General features: G+C 44.4%; 1 long non-coding RNA gene across 2 annotated transcripts in view; it reads right to left on the bottom strand.

Annotated features, from left to right (window-relative positions):
* LOC108962200 (uncharacterized) overlaps positions 1-21,282 on the bottom strand; it is a 114,226-nt gene extending 92,944 nt beyond the window's left edge. Inside the window, exon 1 of one of the 2 annotated variants that reach the window (XR_003944854.2) lies at positions 21,184-21,282. This is a non-coding gene — a long non-coding RNA (uncharacterized LOC108962200). Of the gene's footprint in view, positions 1-8,228; positions 8,373-21,183 lie in introns of those variants that run through there. The other variant, XR_003944853.2, reaches the window with a different exon arrangement.
* Positions 21,283-21,506: the final 224 nt, after the last annotated feature.

The raw sequence follows: 21,506 nt of genomic DNA, 5'->3' as shown, positions 1-21,506 counted from the left end.
GATAATATTTCATTCAGTGCCACAGGAATCTCATTTCCTCTGGCAGAGTTGCTCTTTTGTATCTTATCACTAGCTAGGTGATAAGTTGATATCATAGAATCAAAAAATAGCTTGAGTTGGAAGCAACCTTTTAAAGGTCATCTAGTCCAATCCCTCTGCTGTGGGCAGCACACCTTTCACTAGACCAGGTAGTGCCCAACCTGGCCTTGGACACTCCCAGGGATGGGGCAGCCACAGCTCCTCTGGGCACCTGGTGCCAGCACCTCACCACCCTCACTCTAAAAATCCTCTTGAAATAAATTCTTTAAATATTTGAATATGCAGGGACATTCTCTGCATATCACCATGAGTTTTAAACACCCAGTGAATTTCAGCTTGGTTTCATCTATTAGAAGAATTTGTCTGGCATCAAGAAATGAAGGCAGAGCAGAACCTGTGTCCCTCAGAAGATAAAGTACATGACCCTGACAGTATTTTCACTTGCCAACAAAGTAATGGAAAGAAATAAGGAAATGGCCTCAAATCCATTATTGCTATATCACACTTCCAAATGGAAAAGGGGCTTCTCTTCACCATGCACCAAGCCTAGCTTCCAGAAAAGAATGGAACAAGGAGTTGCTGGCCCAGTAATAGCTGTTTAATTAAGCTACTTTGTTCAACTCCAATCTAAATATTTTTTTTCCTTCTTTTCACAGAACAGATTTGGGGATTTAACACACAGGCTGACCCAAAACAGTGCCATTGTTTATTAGCAAATTAGAGTTTTAAACCCAACAATTACTACAGCAGTAACAGCAGGGCAGGATATGTTCTTACCAGAAAATTAAAAGAAAATGCTGCCTAGACTATTGAGGTTGCTGGCCAGACCTAGAGGGCTCTTGTGCCCCTGTTGACATTTGTGCTCATGCACACAGGTTTTGTGGCAGAACTTTGTTCAGTGGAGATAAACCAGGTGTTCTCTATGCCCAGCATTCAGGTTCCTGAGTGCATTGCCCTTCTTTTTGTCCTTTGCCTTTGTAAAAAAAAACTTTATATAATAAGTTTTACTGGATCGTTTCCATACTGCAATAATTGTGAAATCCCTGTGTGGTTGGCAAGACACAACAGAGAGACCACTGCAAAGGGCCTGCCATGTATTTTGCCCAATGCCCCATATACCACAAACAGAGTTTATTCCAGGGTAACTCTGCTAAGCCCAAGGGAATTTGATTTTGGAGGAACTTTTCCAGCAAGTCTCAGCTCAGTAAGGAAAAGAAAAAAAAAAAAAGAAAGAAAATTATCCTTCCTTGACACCTAGAGAAAAAACAAACCAAAACATGTGGCTTAAGGCCAATACAGGGCTCGCCCAACCTTCTAGCTAAAGACTAAACTACTTCTAAAACAAACAACTATTTGTTTTCTGTCTTTCTCTATCATCTCCCAGACAGATAATAAAGCAATAAAATGGAAGGACTGCAGATACAAAAGCTTCTCCTTACATCCATCTTTCACAGCCACTTGCTTCCTCCTCCCCACACACCCCTTGAAAGATAAAATCCTACCCCCAAAGCTACCTCTTTAAACCATCACCAACAGCCTTATTGATTTTGGGGTTTTTCTAGACAAATTCTCAGTTTCAATGCACTGAGGTCTCTGATCCAAACTGAGTCTTTGCCCTTGTCCTTAAAGAACAGAAGTGCACTTGGGGTTTCCTTGAGACTGACACTGGAAGGTGTGTAACAATACAGATTACATTATGTTCTTTCTTATGGAATCCCCCTGGCCCTTTACAAACTGCACAAGCCTAACAACAGAAGACAATAAAACACAAAAGCATGCTGATTGAAATATTTACCATTAACATTTCAGTGCCTAGGTACTTTCCACCAATAGCCTGCAGTATAAACCAGTGAAATCAGGCCAGTGCTACAAAAGCAAACAGTACTTTTAACCTTGCAGTCAAATGGGGAGGAAATGGGAGGAGAGTGAGCCAAGCCTCCCCAGTGTAATCAGGGGCAAAGCATTCAGGCAGTGGCTTTACACCTGTCCAGCTCTGACCCAGCTCCTCAGCATGCATCAAACCAGCTTCAGTTTGTGGAAAAGTAGAGCAATGGCCCAGTCCCTGAGGCTGTCACAGCACATGTCACAGTTGAGACAGCCACAATACACAGACTATCCCCACACAATTTCAGAAAGCTTCAGCCCATACAGAGTAACACCAGCTCACTTCAGAAGGCTGCAAACATCTGCCCTTCTTGTTCTTCAGCCCAACCTTTTATCCCCTCCTGTTGATGCATTGCACCTGTGTGCCCTCTGCTCCCTTTGGTGGTTGCTCAGTGCCCCTGGGCACTCCATGGCTCATTGCTGTCAGTGCTGCTCACAGCTGTGCCCACTGGGGATGAGGCTGGGCCAGCCCCACTCCCAATTACCACAAACTCTGTAGTTACATGAGGCTGGGCAAATTTTCATGCTCCCCAGTTCTGTGGGAAACAGCCTCCCAGCTGGGACCACCAGCTACCAGCTTCCTACACAGTCTTGGGCACTGTGTAGGCACTGTCAGCTGCTGCAATGCCTTAGCTAAGCTGGATAGAGAGGGCTCAAAGATATGCAATATCACATGAATACACCAAATCTACTCCTCTATCAAGGAATCATTTGCTATAATGCAGCAGGTCCTTGCTCCCAACAGGGACCAGTTACAGGGCAGTCCTTCACCCAGCAGGAACAGAAGAAAGGACATAGATAATCATTGTAGAAAATGCATAGTCCAAAAAGAGCTGGCTGCTGGAGCATAAGGCCACTGATCCCACTGGCACTCTCCTGGGCACCCTGATGAATCCTCTCTGTTGCTCAGGCATAGAAAAAGCTGCTCTGAAAATAACATTCTAGAACACAGTAGATCAGTTGGCACTGAAAAATGTTTGTATTCAATTGTTCTTCAGTTCTGTTAGCCTTTTGGCCATCTTCCTAAATCTGACAGCAACGTCTGTCATGTAAAATGAATTCTGGATTTTTTTAAATGTCTTTATATGAGTATTCTGCCTTTTAAAAGGTAGAAGGCTGATGAGAGCAGGGAAACAAGGGACTAATGGGTCCCAGTGGAGTTACAGAGAAAGATGTTAGGAAATGCCTCTGCTGCTGTTGTTACAGCAGTGTTGTTGTAGTGACAGTGGCCCAAGGGTGGTTAACCATTTAACATCTTCCTAGACTTTATCAGCTTCTATTTCAGATCTGAAAGAGATCTCCAGGGCCACTTCTTGTCAGCTTTATCCCCAGACATAGCAGCTGATTTTTTCTCAGATATTCTTCCCAGAAACCTTGTCTTGTTGGCAATATTAAAGACAGGCCTCTGTTTCCCTATTTTCAACATCTTGCATTTTATGGAAGTGATTTAGCAGACATAAACCCCTGGACAACCCCTCACAAACAGTTACACAACTGGGACAGCAGAGAGCAAGGGCCAGGAACTTCCAGCTGGAGTGTAACTGCACAGGTCCCACACTTGAGCCCCCTCCACCAGGGCAAGGGCAGCACCTCCAACAGGAACAAGGAGTTTGCCAGTGCTGGCTCCTCTGCTCCTGCATCCAAACATCTGAAACTTCACTATAAGATCTGGGAATGGGGATCACATCACTAAGTGAGGATCTCAGTTTCCATTCATGTGGCTAGAAAGGAAAAGGGAAAAAACCTTACAACCAAGGTTTTTGACTGCCAGAACCTTTCAGTTCTGCAGATCTCAATTAAGAGCTGTCCAGCAGAGACACCAGTTTGCTCTGGTCTCTGACTGAGCTGTGCATACAAAGCTGTCAAAGCTCTGCCTCAAAGCTGATTGTGGGGAAGGGGAGGGCAGGCACAGCCAGTGGGAAAATGGTTTCTGAGCTGCTCTAGCCCAGCTCAGAAACCATTGAGAAGGACTTTAGCAGATTAGTCCTTTAGGCAGGGGTAACTTTTAGATATCACTCCTTGATACCACAGAAACATACACCACCAGTTTCTATCACTGTCAGTGGAAGGTAATGTCAGGCCTCTGCAGGCAGCCCCATAACCTTCTCTCAAAAGATTTGTCAGCTTTACACCATAACACTGATAGCAGCCAGCTTTTAAAAACAGCCTCCAAGTGCACAGGCTTGAGCTTGCTCACAGTTACCCTGATCAAGCCAAGAACAGAATTCACTCCTTATTACTAACGGGCAACAGAACCAAAATGAAGCTACCATAAATAAACCAAAGTAAAGGCCAACTTCTGCCCTCTGCTGTAGGTGAGCTGGAAGGGGTCAGTCAGGGAGGACAAGACAACTGAGTCTGGGGAGCATTGCCAGGATGGGGATGCCTCTGCCTCCTCCAGAACCACAGCAAGGCACATCCTGCTTATTTCTTATGTAAGCAGATGGACTCTGGACCAGACTGCAGTCAAACAGGGACAGCCTCAGACAGTCTAGACACATCTGTGCCAGTGGCACAGGAGCTTGGCTGGATACCTATAAGCAGGGTGGCTGTAGTGGCTCAGGATAGTAATTTTGGATCAAGTAGGATGAAGTTTGGAAAAAGTAATTTTGGTGAGTTTTTCAACAAGGGGGGTATGACCTGTGCCAGATGCTCTGCTGACACAGGTAGGCAGAGCTCCCCAGATGTCAGTGACTGTGATAATCAGTGACTGGCAGATAATGGTTTGGATCTGAATGGCTTTAACCACATCAACATGTGCTGCATTTCAGGTTGGGGCAAGATGGCTTGAAGTTCCCAAATGCACCTTTCAGACATGGTGAAGGGAAGTCAGAAAGCAAAGCCTGATGCAATTGCCTGAAGCAATTAATTAATTTACTAAAAAAAAGCCCTCCTTGTAACATTGTTTTTCTCAAGGTTTCAGTTCATAGCTGTGCTCCTTTTTGGTTTGTCAGCCTTCCTTTCTCCCCTGTATTAAAACTGAAACGTTCAAACCCTGCTGTTGATTCTGATGGGAGGGCTATAAACACTGGATGCACACTCTGCACCAAAACAGGCACAGCCTTGCAACATTTTCTTTTTGGAAACAATAGGAAACAATATTGCCAAAACACAGCAGTAGAAGGATCAATTTAGGCTAGGCTATGTTGGGATAACCCATCCTTCCTTTTGCTCCTCCAGGCATGGGTGTACATCCCTGCCCTTCCCTCTTTGATGATTTACATCTCACACAAACCTGGCCTGGCTCTTAAATACTCCAAAACCTGAGCCAACACAGGAGTGGGGCTGGCTTTAATCCACCTTGGTGCCATCACTAGTCCAGAATTGTGACAGGCTGTACCTGCACAACTGAGACTGTGCTATGTTTCTCACAACCCTGGCAAAAGAAAACAAAGTGAATTATACCAGCAGTAACAAAGGACTAGGAGCAGGAGCAAAATTTAGTCTTCCAAGGAGAGCTCCAAGGATTTTGTTCTGTGGGGACACCCTGTCCTCTCTCTCACCATCTATTTATTCAGCCAGGATTTATTGGGAGAGTCACCCCTTACATCTCACTCATTTTCATATGAGTTCAAGTTCACTGCAGCTGAAGGGAGTTGTGCAAAAGGGTCCTGTTAAACTGTAACCAGCGGTCGGATGTGCCAGTTAATCATCTACTTTGAAACTTGTCCCTTTTGATAATCATTTTCCATGGCTGCAGAATTAAAGCTTAACTGGTCATTGGTTTCGAAAATGACCTTGTCTGACAGGGAATGTGGAAGAGGAAACAACAGTTACATGACCTTCTTGTGTAAATTCTAGATGTGGACAGAGGGGAGAAAAATACTGCTGGCAGTTTCCAATTGACTCAGTGATTTACCTCACCCAGTCTGCAACGTCCCCCCAGACATCTCCAGGCATGAAAGGAACACCAGCTCCTGCCTCCAGGGGCTGCAGGGCAGTGTCAGAGAGAGCCCTGCCAGCAGGGTTTATCATTCAAGAGAGATGTCCTTGGGAAGAACAGGAACATCACAACCTGTGCACCTGACTGGTGAGCTGGGTGCTTCCTTCCTGAAGTACTGACCTGCCTTGAGGAAACATGATGGAAATGTTTAAGCATTTAAAAATCCAGGCTACACTCAGGAGAGCTTCTGAGCAGACACCAAGTGTGACAACAGGTCCTCACCACATCCACAATCAGCAGGCACAAGTGTTAAAACCAGCTCAGTTACACTGGACTCACAACTTAGAGCAGTAAAATTGTGTTAAAATCACTATCATGTCTACAATTATTTCAGCCCTTTAAGTCCATGATAAGATGGAAGCAAATCCTAAATTTTCCTAGGCAGACAACCAACACTCAGAAGCAAAGGGCAAGGATAAGACAAACACTACCAGATGTGATGATATGTTACAAAATCCATGCCAGACTCCTCCCAGCAGCCAGCACTCACTCAGACTAAGATGCTGGGGAGCCAGGGCTGGTCACACTCATGGTTACTACAACAATTTTTGGTATGGATCAAGAGGGAACATAATTCATTACTAGATTTAAGGAAACTTAGTCACACAGTAATGAGGGTAAGCAACCAGACAGATTGTCAAAGCAGAAAAAGTTCTTAGCATGAGTCCTCTCTTTTCAAATGCACCTTGCTTAAGATTTACAAACCCACATTACTGACTGGGAATGAAATTTAAGCTTAAAATCCTTGAAAACATTACTCAGTCAAATGAGGTGATAAATCAATGAGGTGAAGAAACATTAATTCATTTTTGTAATTATTTATTTACCCAAGATAAAATAGAACTTATGTTGTTCTAAAGCACTGGGGGAGTTAAATGTCTAAGGGAATTCTTCAGTAATAATAATTTATTTTTAAAAGGTTTTGGATCAAACAACACTGGAATGAGAAATTTCCAGAAGTCCTCATAAATCAGGACCTCCTCAGCCAAAAGACCCCTTCTTTCCCTGCTTGTGCCCACTGGTGATCATGGTTTCACTGGACAGCTGCAATGTGCAGGCTTGGAAGAAACTCCCTGACAGGGCTGCTGAACTGAAGTCTCCAAGCTTCCTTGGTGCTCTTCTTCAAGCTATCTTCCCTGGCTAAATTGCCCAAGAACTGGAAACCTGGTCTCTGCAGATCCCCTCAGCTCTTTTGCCCAGACAAATAGGATCTCAGGCCACCCAATCAGTAAGATCTTGCTGTTTTGGAGATTGCCTACGAGGAAACTTGGACCTGTAATTTGGATACTACAAATGTTCAGAGCCTGAAACACCTTCCTCTCAGAGGCCTTAGTTTGATGGGAAATGCACCACCCAATTCCAATGATTTGGAGATACAGCTTGAGATGACACAAGGAGAAAACCCCCAGCAAAGAGGAAGATGGGACTCTTAGAAGACTCCTGCAGCTGTGAGGCATCAAGTGCTCATTGTTGTATAAAGGGGAAATTCTGCAGTGCCACAAAGAGCACAAAGATGCTGTTTATATCCACTGCCTGGTTTCAGCAAGTTATTTTATACTAAATTTCCCTGCTGATCCAGCTGCATTGTGCTAGCAGGTGTCTGCTAACATCTATCACATGTTATTGCATTTTTCCCTTCCATCTTCAGGTGTAAAGGACATGATGCATCACTGCACAATAGGAGAGGAAGAAGACACTGCCTAATTTCCCATAGGATGCAATATTTATCCTGTAAGTGTGGATTAACTGAATAACTTGCTAGATTTGTGTCAAGCCTTGTAAGAAGTGGTGACTAATCCTAGCTAGTGGGGATTAACAATGTTTGCTGTGGGAAATGTGCCAGACTTTTCAATTATATCATGTCTTACAAACAGACTGCAATGGTTCTACATGAATGCAACTGTGTTCTTGCCACAGCACAGTGATAACAGGGTATGTCCTTTCTAGTTTTTTAATGCCCCAGACTAGAGCAAGCCTCAGCAAGGACATCACTGGGATGGACAGCAGTACAAGAGCCTGCTCTTCTCTTAAAGTAGGGCAAAAGGAGCAGAAGGATCAGGAGTGCAGTTAGAAAGCCCTAAATTACACCTCGAGAAGCTACAGTGCACCACCTGTGTTACCCTCAAAGGATAACACACACACTCACAAACTCACCTCCCAGAAGGAAGGAACAAGGCCTGGAAGGCCACGGATGGCAACTTGGACAAGTGGTGCTGAAAACTCAGACTCCAAGCAGCACCCAAGGCCACTCTCAAAGTGGTGAAAAATCACATGATTAGACCCCTCATCATCAGCAAGGGAAAAAGCAGGAAGAAAACCAAGATGTCCAGCTGGCAACACAAGCATCCCACTGTCTTCTTACCCAGAAACACCTCCCAGTACAACTGTGCTGTGAAAGGTGCAGCTCATTGAGATTTTCCTTTCCCTGCTTCAGCAGAATGGGGAGACACAAGGCTCCTCACAATACAGAAGAAAGGTCTGAGGTGTGGCATTCAAAGCAGGCTGAAGTGATCCAGCCCATCCTGACCACTCCAGCTCATTTCCATATACCCATAGTCAGACCAAGGGTTTGACTCAATGCCAGTTTGCATTTCTATTTGGTTTGAAAAATTTCTGGATATCACAGAATCAATCAGGTTGGGAAAGGCCTCTGAGATCATTGTGTCCAGCCTATGACCAAACTCCTGGATGTGAGCCAGACCATGGCACAGAGTGCCACAGCCAGCCTTGCCTTGTACACCCCCAGGGACAGTGACCCCACATCTCCCTGGGCAGCCTGTTCCAAGGTCTGATCACCTGTGCTATGAAGAAACTCTTCCTGATGTCCAGCACAGAACAGTTTAAGACTACATCCTCTCATCCCATCACGAGTTCCCAGGCAGGGGTGGCCAATTCCCACCCAGCTACAGCTTTCTGCCAGGAGCTGTGCCGAGTGGCAAAGCCAACCCTGACCCTCCTTTTCTCCAGGCTAAACACCCCAGCTGCTCCTCACAGGACTCATGCTCCAGACCCCTCACCAGCTTCTCTGGACCCATTCCAGCCCCTCAATGTCCATCTGAACTGAGGGCCCAGAGCAGGACACAGGACTTGAGATGTGGCCTCATCAGTGCTAAATACAGAGGAAGGATCACTTCCCTAGTTCTGCTGGCCACCTCTGATACAGATAACAAGCAAACCACAATAAATACAAAAATAAACTGCAGAGGCTCAGCTTGTCAGTATTGCTCTCTCATTCTCTAACCTGAGAGAGTTCAATTCCCAGGACCAAGCTGCTTGTCTTCAGAGTGTACCCTCCTGCCAGTGAGCCTTCATCCAGACTCACTCATGGGAGCTTTATGCCTTGAACAAGACAAAACCCCCTTTCTGTGCTCCTCCTGGAGCTCTCCTAACGAGCTACGTATTAACACTTATTTCTCCCACAGGTATCAGTAGTTATTACTACTTAATAGTGTTCCAGCCTGCTTGGGAGTAACAACAGCACCGAGGTAATTAGAGGAAAAGGAACATCTTCTTATGAGTAAGGCGTGCACAGCTGAACAGTGTTTTGCAATGGCATGACTGCCCAGTGACAGCTGTTCCAGCACACCTGAGATGGCCTAGTCATTTTTCAGATTGATGACAGATTGTCCCTGCTGACTGCACCCACCTCCACAAGGACTAGGATAGAAAGATAGAGAAACCCATCGTGAAACAGCTCACAGCCACCTGGCAAGGCCCTTCTGTATCATCAGAGACATTTAAATCCAGATTCTGATTCTGAACACAGAGAAGGGATTTGAAACTGGGTCTGGAGCCTCATCTAGCAATGCTTTCACCAGCTAGCTACAGGGAAAAGCACCACCACACACTCATTTTTTAAATATTTCATTATAAAATATTTATTTTCTGGTTTATTCATTTAGCTGTTGCTATTTGTGAAACAAACAAAAGCTGCAAGGAAAGGTGAGCTTAGGCCTCACACAGGTTTTTTCTGGCTACTGTACATCACTTGTCCAATGTGGACAGACATCATCACCCCATTTTGTAGTCAAGAGAGCAGAGGGAAGGGAAAGGGGGTCTCACAAGCATAGCTGCTGCTCTGTCAAGCCACACTCAGCCAAAAGATTGGCACAGTGAGGCTCTCCTTGCTCATCTATGGACTACTCACTATCAACAGTGACACGTTTCTCCTGTTTGTAAGCAGTTATTTAAGCAACAAAGTTAAACATCTCCATTTATTTCTTGTTCCCACATCCTTACAATCTTATGAGTCCTCCTTGTGATTTTTCAGTTAGCTCTGAAATTTGCTGGGTGCTACAGGAAGCGTCTCTTTTCAGTTGTCAGGTTCCCAGGGTCACCTAAGCCAAAACCAAAACTGAAGCATGATGTGGAGCAGGGCTTAAATGCTGCATTCCCCAGGCCTACCAGCTTGGGATCTCCATTTGCCTGATTGCACCTGGCAGCAGGGCTGGGCTAGAAAGCTCAAACCTGAGGTGGGAATAAGGCAGGAGCACTGGTAGGGGCATGGATAGGGAGACCAGAGATGGGTGAGGCTTGGGGCAGAGGGGACGGTGATGACAGTGGGACCCTATTTCAAAAATATTGGGCTTTGCTGCTCCAGATCCTTCAGTAAAACATGGAAGAGGACAGTAAAACTGTCAGCCTCAAAGAGAGCTTTAGTCAGCTCCAGGCTGTTTTAAACAGCTGCTCCCAAAGCATTTGGATGTCCTGTCTCCACCTGCCCATTCCTGCCTTCCCTGCACCAAGCATTCTGTAAACAAATCATGCACCAACATCCTTCCTTGATTCATTGGCCAAAAAAGATTTGTGTGAGGTGGCACACAATGTGAGGTAGAATGAGATATTCATCAGTTTGTGTCCCTCTGAACCTGACCACATCCTGGAGCAGCAACTCCTCACAGGTGTTTAGATACTGTGGTAGTAGGTGTTTGGACAAAAAATACACCATCAAAACCAAGAGTTTGGAGAAAAAAGAAGAGACTTCTCAGAGAAAAGGAAAGAAAGTGTAGGGGGTGAGGAGTTCCATTTCCCACTGTTTTTTGATCAACCTTCAGAGATTTCAGTCAAATGCAAGACTGTAATGAAAATGTTAGAGAGGATAATATTTTACAGATATAAATTGTATGCATCATGTTCTCAGTATGCATACTGCATAAAAATATTTTCAATCCTTTTCTCCTGAGCCCCACACTCTCCTGGAAGCAACAACAGAAAAAAAGTGCTCATATTCTTCATTTAACTCACTTCCTTATGTAAGGTTCATGTGTTTTTCTAACACAGTGGTAGGAGAGTTGTGAAATACAAATAGCTTCTCTTTTTACTCTTCATCATTATGTACAATATTGACTGCTCCCACTCACTCAGATTAGCTATATTTTGTAAACAGCAAACACACTTTAAAAGTGCAGATTTTTCCAAGGCTTTCTCAATTCTGCTGACGTAAAACTTTGCATTGATCTATTAAAATTGCTTTTACATCCAAGTACCTTCTAACAGGCTGTACCCCTTTCCATGGTCTCTAACCTGTACTTTTCACCACCGTTACAAAATCCAGACCTACTACACTACATTTCTGACCAACATTTTTTTGAAAATATCTGACTTGTGGTGACCTAAACACTCCAGAAAACATTCCCTAAACCTCAGCTCTTTCCTCATTTTCCATGCTTGATGATCTAACCGTGCTGGCACTTCTTGGCCAGAAAGATAAGAGCTGTGAAATTGGTGAACATCCCTAAGGGGTTGGTTGCACACTTACCTTTCTAGTATTTAGAGAAATATTTTAGCAATATCAGATGTTGTTCAGAACTCTGGTTCTGTACACTGCAAACATTATCTAATGTTATTTTTGTAAAAACTCTACATGAAACATTTGTTCCTTTCAGTTCTCCTTAAACACCTAATTCCCCAAAGTATTGATTTTGAGTATGTCTTAGCGCAAGGACTTCTTTGCTACTTCTACTCAGTCAAAATCATCATCATCATTAGTGGAGTGTTCAGCTTCTCAGGCAATAATTGATTCCTTTATTTGGCACTAGAAGGGTTAACAGCTGACACGATATTTTTTGAGTCAGCTATGTCAATTATTCTGTCAATATTTCAACTTTCCCATTGTCTTGGGAGTTCAGTGTTGCTTTTGTTGCTTTTCCATTCTAATGTTCCAAACCCTCTTGAGCAACATCCCCCCCCACCCCAACCTCCCATTTGTTCAGCTTTTTAAGAAACCCTTTCCATTTGTATTATGAGTGTAATCTATGCCAGAAATATTAACTGTAGGTTTTACAGCTGTATAAATTCTGGTATAAATATCATAACTCAGTCTTAACTGCCATAATTTTGCAACATACCTTTAATGTCAATGGAGAAAAGGAGGTTGGGGGATCTTATCACCCTCTACAACTCCCTGACCCTTTGCTCCAGGTAACAAGAGACAGGACAAGAAGAAATGGCATTACATACTATGTACTTGCAACTGTTCTCTATTACCATCACTGCTCAGATTAAATACCCAAAACATCTTGGATGGTGTTTCCTTATGGACACTCTCTCAGTGAAAAGATGGCAAAGAGCACAAAGAGTATAAGGACATTTCTTCAGGTATCAGAAGCATCCAGCTGAAAAAAATCCTGAGGGGGCACTGGAATAATGGATAATGTTTGCATGATGGATCTACAAAGGATGTTCTTCCTAAAGGCAACTTTCAAGCAAAAGAAGTATGCCATCAAAAACGTTGAAGACTTTAGCTCTAAGGAATAAGATTTCAACATCTGCCCTGGTTATTTCAGGATATATTTTCTTAGTTTGTATCAAATCATGTGTCACTGTTCTTTTTAAGATGACACCCTCTAGAGAAGGCAAGTGGATTACTCAGAGGCAGGTCCTGACCAGTCCTGCTGTGTACAGGCAGGCAAAGGGGATGGAGGGAAAGTCATCTGGCTGGCTGCTTTTTGGATGGGAGAGCATCATCCTGGTAGCCATAGGAACAAAGACCATAAGCACAGCTTGCAACCACCCAGCCCCAGGCTATGCCTTGCCCTTCTTGGAGCACAGCAGGACTGGGTGTGGGCAGTGCTGAGATCCTGCAGGAGAACATGAGCTCCTCAGGAGGGGGTGTCTGACTCAACCAGGCAGAATGCAGGCAGCACTGGGGCACTGCATCATTTTAGGGAGTAGGACTTGAAAATAATTGAACACACTGAGCCCAAATCAGAGCTATCACCAAAGGCTTTGTGTCTGCTCTTGGAAACAGGGCTATTCCCCATGATTTGGTGATAGGCAAATAGCTGCTGTTTGTGCTTCCAGAGCTCGGTCACTTTGGAAATTTAAGCAAGTAGTAAGCATTTTCACTTCCTGTCCTCATAAACCATTCAAAACAACATCACCTGGTTTATCAGCACTGCCTCAGAACACAATTCCAATAGAGAGATAAAGCTTGTGTGCATATCATTTCTTCAGTGATCCCTTTGAATCTGAAGTGCTATTGAAGTGCAAGATCTTATCTCTGCATGGTCACAAACATATTGGTTCTGTAGCAGGCTTTGCCCAACATCATGCCAACTCTCCCAGCCTTGCTTCCTCTCTTGTAGCCTGTTCCAGAGGGACAGATCCTACTTTGCTGATCATCTATAAGCCATGCAAATAACAGAGAGCTTCACTTGCAATTTGTTTGAATGTATATCTGATAACAGCATGTAAAGCAAGCTAAAAAGAGAGAAAAAAGAAATATTTTTACCTCATTAGGTGGGACTGAGTCTCCTCAAAGTGGTTGTGGGATAGAAAAGGGTATCTCCTGCACACAAATTCATTTGTTCCTTCTCTGACCTGTGAGTCCCCACTGTCACCAACCAAGCACCCTGATGCCTCCAAACCTGAGGCAGTTTCAGTGTTGTATCAACCAGCTCCTCTTCATGAAATTTTCAAACAGGACCATAACTCCCAGTCTCAGTAGCCTGGGGATAAGTCTGTATCTGATTTTAAAAGAGCCACCTCCAAGCTGGGCAAAAAAGTTGCTGCTCTCTTAATTTATGGTTGGGAGGAAGGGAGAAATCCTTGAAGTCTTCCTGTAAGCGGAGCTTTCAGCCTTATCTTCAACCTTTAAAAAATTCTCTTCAAGGCAGAAATGCTACAGCCAGTGTGTCCAATGGACTTGGCTTCTATAATGGTCAAGTCCAACCAAAATATCTTTTAGCTTCAGGCTGGATTGGGCCCTTCAGCTGAGCAGATCAAGGCAATGGGCACCAACAGAACAAATTAAGTTGCTGCTATTGTTGCTGAGCTGTAAGCACAAGTCATGGTTTGGAAGAGCACTAGTATTAACAGCTTAGTTATGCTATAAAAACCACCAAAAAACCATTTACTTAAACTTCCTGCACACTGATACTGATGGGAACAGCCTTTAGATCATGGCCCTATTTCCTGCAAGCATATATAAATTAATATAGAAGACCTCTGCCATGATTCACTGAGTGTTTATATCAAAGTGATTAGGTAAGTACTGACTTTTCAGAAGAATCCAATGAAAAACAAGGCCAAATGCCAAATATTTAGGAAATAGGGGTATTTAGAAATGAGATTACAACATCAATGTCAGAAATATCTAGAGTTGGAAAAGAATCAGGTAAATTGCAACATCAATTCTATCGAGTAACCCTTCCTCTTCAAACTCACTTTGATGTTCCAGGCAAATATTTCAGACTGCAGAGCAAACCCAGGTCTGGTTTTGGTGGAAGTGTTTTTACAATGAATTTCAGGAGTCAACGACTTGGGGGTTTGCAGCTGTAGGCCAGTAATCAGGCTGTCAAAAGAATAACCATCACTGCTATAGAGAAGGGGCTCCCTTTCCTAGCAGTGTCAGAAAGACTGAATGAGTTCTTAAACTACATGTATATATAGTCCCCAAATGCAGATTCCTGGTGCCTGTGTGCTTTCAAGCACCCACATCCACCAACATAGCAAGTTCCTACACCTATGGCTCAGAAAAAAATTATTTGCACTAGGAAGAAAGTTAGACTGTGTCAGCTTTACAGCTTCTTCCAGCTGGAAAAGAATTTGCTTTGCCAGGACAGTTTGTCTGCAAGTAGAGCTTTCTTCATTTACTACAAAACTTCAAGTTACTTTCTTCAAGTTACTACAAAACTAAAAGTACTGATAATGTGGAACTTGGACATAAACCTTCAAAGAATAACACTGTCTTATGGGCAGTCACTACCCCAAAACCCACATACAGCCAGAAACATTGTGTAGCTTTACCCTGATCTCCTCAAGGTGCACAGCTCAAGAGATGACCTTGATTCAGCAGGAGGCTCTGACTGTCTGAGCCTTGCTGCTTGCAATAGTTGCCAGACAGTGGAAAGCAAAACTTGCACCAATTTTGCCATTAAATGGCAATAACTCATGACTGGATACTTTAAGGGCTGAGGGGACCTCAAGGAACTAGAGTTTTACATCTGTAAGGGCTGGAAACCCACCAGGAATGTTTCATTTCCATGAGCTTTCTGTCACAGCAGAAGAGCCTAAACTGAACAAAAATGAATAAATAAATTGATTGTTCAAGGTACAGGGATGGAATGGTAGAAATGGAGCCTGGAAAAAGCATTGGTCTGCTGGGAAGACAGAATATGGCCTTGGGGGTTACCACAGTGCACTCAGGGCTAGTATTCCCAGAGAATATCAGCACCATCCTGCAGGGATTTCCTCATCTTAAGATCCTACACTGCAATGTGTGATAGCCCACTCATGGACTCTCTGCAGCACATCCCAGGATCTGCTCTGGAAAACCAAGGACTTAGATAGGAGAAGAGAAATGATGACACTTTTTCAGTTCTCCTACACTGCTGCAGACAGACCGTTTGCAGAGCTTCTCTCAGTGGAGTTAACTCCCTCATGCAGCACATCTCCTGCCACTCACCCTGAAAAACAGGCAGCAGAAACAGAAGATAATGACTGTGTGAAAGGGTACACAACACCAGGGTCAAGAAGGGGAGGGGGAGGGCTGAGGAACAAGGATTCATAGCCAAGGGCTCTGGTCATGCCATGGATTCACCCTGGGGCCTTAAACAATGCACTTAGCTCCTGTCCCTGGCCAAGGTCAGGTAGAACCCGTCATATAACCTGTGGCAGAAGCAAAACACTTAAAGGAAGGTAAGGAACTGGTGCTTTAAGACAAGTCAACACCATTTCCAAGCTACAGAGAACCTCAGATGAATGGAGTTCTATCTCTGCATACTCTTGATTATCACAGTTGGCCCTAAGATAAACAGCATGAAGAATAAATAACTTTGTGGCAATGGATGAAACAGGACAAGACAGTCAAACTGCTTCCCTCTCCAACACTGATATGGACAGGCTGTGGGGCTCAGCAACACCCTCCTCAAGCTGAGGGGAGCAAAGCACAGCTGTGGCTGTCAGGATGGCTTTGTTTCCTACCCCTGCTCAGAGTATGCCTTGAGATGAGAGATGTTTATTAATATCATCATATGAAACAAAGTGCATGAACTTATTAAGACAAACTAGAGTCTATTCCTGACATGGTCTTCAATTCTGAAACCAATATTTATCTCTGTGTGACAGAAGAGAGATTGGTGGACTGCAATAAAAGGGAAACGAAGGTCCAGGACAAATACCATTTCCCTGCTGCAGACCAGTTACAGTCAAGATACCAAGAGCTGGGTGAGTATGCAAGGAAAAGTGGAGAAAAGTGACAAACATAACACAGGAAGTTCAGAGCATCCCATCCTGTTCTCAGCTACTCCAAAGGAGATGAAACAAACTGTTTTCCACATCCTGCTGTGTTAGGCTGTTGACAGAGCCTCACTTATTTGCTCTAACAAGGCACAGTATCACCAATCCCTCCTAATCTGTCCAAGCCCTCTCTCAGGATGGCCCACCTGGCAAGACTACCAGAAGTGAAAGCAGAAATGGACAAGATACATCTGCAACCCTTTCCCCTGTGCACCCTGTGCCCCAGGCAACAGCAAGAGCTTTGCCTTTTGGCTTCAGAAGCAGGTGGGTTTAATACAGGTAGCAGCTAAGCATAAGCAGGGATACATTCCCAAATTATTAATTTTTTTTTTTTTTTCAGTTTTTTGCAATGAGCTCCAGGAGAGCTCCTGCACAGTGGCAGCAGCAGTTCTGGCAGTGGCAATGTCACTTAAGCTATGCATTATTGCAGGCTGACAGTGAGAGAACAGCGCCAGTGGGAAGGCTGCACAGATGAACCTTTAGACTTGGCGCAGTCTTGGGCCAGGAAAATAATCTCTTTCAGGGTGCCCCTGAAACCATTGAGTCCAGGGGTGAAGGAAGCAGACAAGGGACATAAGCAAGAACAAGGTGAGAGTCCACTCAAACTCTGCCATAACTCCCTGAATGTCTGTATTTTTGGCCTGTAAGTGTGTCAGCAATCAGGACAGAAGCAAAGAGAAGACCTCTCCCATAATTTACGTTCATCTGTCTACTGAGACTGAGTCCCAGGCCAGATCTCTCCAGGTTTGCAGACCCCACATGAACAGGTTAGTCACCAGGGATCAAAGGGAGGCTCATGCCTACAAGTGACACTCACAGCCCATAACCACCTGACTCATCTGATCCTGCTCCAAACCACATGGAAAATCTGGGAGAAGGCTTCACACACCAAGTGACTCACACACACATTGCCTATGCTACTCTGAATTTTCTCAAGCCCTCATATCCTGGGAAACTGGTGAAAAGACTTATTCCAAATGTTAGAGACAAGACTGAAACATGCTAGTGCAAATCTGGCCTACACAATGGATCCATTACGTCCCTTCCCTCTGGCTTCAGCAGGCTGATTACTAGGCCAAAGTTTAGGAAAAGGGATAGAAGATCACCAATTTCTTGAATTTATAGAGTTTAGAGCTGCTTTGATCTAGCCATGCTCCATGATGCTGAAGAGGGCAGGACAGCAGCCATAAATCCCATTTATGTTTTCAGGAAAGCACAGCATGCCACACAATGACAACTGTCAGGTGTTAGAAAGGTCACTTAAGCAGTGTGTTAGGGGATTAAGTCATGTAGCAAAACAAGCCCCTCCTGCATTTTGCACAGTCTTGGAAGCTACCTCCAGCACCTGAGACAGGTGGGAAAGCATATCCAGGTAACTCAGCTGTTCACAGGACTCATCCCAAGGGCTGTGTGTCCTTCCAGCTCCTGCTTGCCCCCTGCATGACTTAAAGCAGCCACAGACTCTTAATCTCCCCAATGGCACAAGCAGTCACAGGGCCCTGCCTGCAGTCCCCTCCCTGCCCTGGCCAACATGCCACCAGTGGCACAGGACAGACCTCGGTGACAGCTCAGTGCCCTGCAGTGCAGCACTGAAAGGGAGCTGGAAGTAGCCAAACACACAAAGGCTTGACCTTTTCCTCTTATTTGATTGACATTTTTCCATGAACTTGTTAAAAATTCAAATGAAAGTTTAATTCAAATGGATTTTTCTGCCAAAATGGGAGATGGGGCGGGGTGGGATATAAAGTCCCTCTTCATAAAAAAAGGAAATATATGTCCAAAATTTTAAACTTGTTTTCACAACCACTTACAGAACAGGAAATTCATTAAATCTGATCCTTTCACAAAAAGGTCTCAATTTCAACAAAATTTTCTAATGAAAACACTTTAATGGAAATATTTGTGGCCAACTTGCATTTTATTCTATTCCTAGGACATGCACCTTATAGGTCTGGAAACAAGATGGTAACTGTAGAGAGATCTGGCAAGTTTTTCACTTTAGTGAGCAATAGTTTTGCTTAAGGACCTTTCACCCAACAATTGGAAATGCTCACATTTGGTTTCTGCTGGCAAAGATATCCAAAACCTCACAGGGAACAAAAGCTTGACAATACCTCTGCCTCCCCGGCTTTGGAACAGAGTTTAAGCATGATTTCACCATTTCACCACTCAAGCAAACCCCAGTCCTGCCAGCATCCAGTCTCTGGAGTTATTAACAGTTCCCTGTTGCTATGGGCCTTCCTTGCAAGTGAGACTGGTTAACCAACAGCTGCAGATCTCTGTCATCATTCTTCTCCTCTTCAACACCCTCCCAACATCTTTGTCCTCACCAGCATCTAAGGAGCCAGCTCATAAACAGACATCATGACCAAATTCATGTCAGGCAAGAAGGACAAAGTCACAGATATGAGAAGATGGGATTATCTGCTTGGCTGCTGCTTGCTCTGCAGAAGTTGCAAAGTCCAGGACAGTAAAATTTCCACTGAACTTGCATTTTCTGTGATGTAACTCTCTTAAATGATTGAGGGAAAAAAAATTCCAAAACTGCAGGCCCGCTGCTGACAAAATGCCATGTAAACTGTGCTGCTTGTGACTAGGTCTGTCACAGCCCACTAGCACAGAGGACTGGAGGCATTTGTTCAACAAATAGCTTAAGCAAGAGCCTGTTTCAACAGGGGTAACACCCCTTGGGGAAGCTCTGAGACCCAACTCTTCCTTTGCATGTTCACCTGCCCGGAAACTTCACCTTCTCTGCATTCCAGGTGTCTCAGAAACAGAACAAAGCAAATGTTTCTCTCTCAAGAGCCACCAGCAGTAAACACGGCAAGGTAAGCATGCAGCTAAGGAACCAAGATGCATCCCAAGAGGCTCAGGGGAAACAGGCTCTGCTGCTCCACCTCTTCCCTCCTGGCTGCATCTGCCCCACCTGGCATGGGGCTGTGTCCAAGCAGGAGCTGTAGACAAGGCACAGTCCTGCTGTTAACAGCTCAGTAGGGTGGAAAGAGTTCAAAATAATCAGTCTGGACCCAAGTGCAAGTTATTATTGGGTACCAGATTCCCATTGCTTCAATTCTCCATTTCCAAACTGCACCCCAGGCTCAGAACTTGGTGAAGCTCAGCTCTACTCAGGATGCACAGCCTGGGTGCAGGGAGTGTGGTCTTTGCTGAGTTTTCCTGGTGAGGGATGGAGAATGAGCTTTCTGACCCACCTCTCACTGGAAACACTGACACCCCCAGGATTTCTTTAGGTATTTCCTCCCTTTGTTCTCTGCTTCAGGACAGCAGGACCCTGAAACCCTGCCCTGAAGGCAAGCAGTGCTTTGTGCCATCTTTGTCCTTCCTTTTCTTGTGCCTGTTAGATCTAACTGGAAAAAAGGGGTTTGGGACCTCCTTTTCTAAGGATGAGGCAAAGCACTAAACTGAAATGGCAAAGTTTAGCTTAACAGGCCTCTTGAGGAGATAAAAGGGACAAGTACTCCCATTCAGCTAAGCTGGAGTTACAACTAAGGGGAGCTCCAGTTTCCCTTTAATGGGACACAGCCTCGTGAACTCAGTGATGGTACAATACAGCTCACAATGACTGTTCAAATACTGCAAAAATTGTTCTTGACTTCACTGAATATTCCAGAAGTCCAGAACTCCTGATACAAAATAAAAATTAAAATACGGTGGAAAAAATACATTCATATTCTTCCCCTTCAGTTCTTTTTCTGAATCTTAGAGAAGATAAAACACTAGGGAAAAAATTGAAAGGTATCCACATAGCTACTAATCAATGGATTTCTCAGCTGCTCAGTCTACAACTTGCACAGCCACACTTTCTAGGAAACACATCTGAACTTGAAGCAGCAAGATCTTAACACAATCCAAAGTGCAAACTCCATGCAAGATCCATTCGTAAAACTAATCTATCCTCGAAATTTTGCCAGGGCTGTAATTATCATGAAGTTGTGTAGACACATGTTTATTTGAAATATATCAGCAGGAAAAAGGCATAGCAACACATTCTACAGGAATGGGATCATTTGCCCAGGCAGTACTTTTGTTTTGTTCACTGATAAATATTCTCAAAGTAATTTTTTTTTCCTGCTGGATAGGATAGGTAGAAGGAGCTGCTCAAGTATAGTGGAACTGACCAAGAAACCAGATCTGCTCCAAGTGAGCCCAACAGAGCAGGCTCTCAGAAAAACAGGAAGCTCCCACATTTGAACATTTGGAAACCCTCCTGTCCTTAGCAGTAGGGATACACCAGCAAACACACAGGCCATGATGTCATTGCTCAGGAGCTGGTCCCCCAGGTCCCTGCAGTCTTTATCCCAACAGACAGCCCCCATCCCTGACACCTGAAGTCCTTCCATAGCTCACAAAACAGAGATCCCTCCAAGCACCTTGGTCCTGCCCCAGGTGTGGGCTGAGTGTGGCAGGGTGGTGGCTGTGCTTTGGGTAGAGCGTGGTGACATCAGGCTGGCACTGACCCAGCTGCCAAGTCACCAGGACAGCTCCCTGCCTGTGCCAGCCCTGAGGACTCATTTCCCCACCAACTATCTCTGCAGCATATTGGACTCCTCACTGTTTACCTTCAGCCCCAGCCATTTCTGCTAATTCAGAGAAGGTGTGGAAGACTCCTTCAAATATCATGTTCATCAGGACTGGCTTGGCAACAGCTTCTCTTCAACTCCCTGCCTGGCACAAGCCTCCTCTTATCTGTGCTGCCCTGGCAAACAGGGCAGTGCTTGGCTCTTCCAGGCTGGCCTTTGCCTCTACCACCTACCTCTGTTTATGTTACTTTCCCAACACACTTGCAAATATGATAAAGGTTAATCTGGTACAAAAGGTAAATAGGGTTACACAAAGCTGGCTTTAGCAATTTAGTTTTATTGGCCACTAAGGCAGGCAATTC

This window comes from Serinus canaria, chromosome 12, assembly GCF_022539315.1.
Source record: "Serinus canaria isolate serCan28SL12 chromosome 12, serCan2020, whole genome shotgun sequence".
In the NCBI taxonomy this organism is placed as follows: domain Eukaryota; kingdom Metazoa; phylum Chordata; class Aves; order Passeriformes; family Fringillidae; genus Serinus; species Serinus canaria.
Note: the sequence above shows the minus strand (reverse complement) of the source record. Positions and strands in the feature narration are given on the sequence as shown.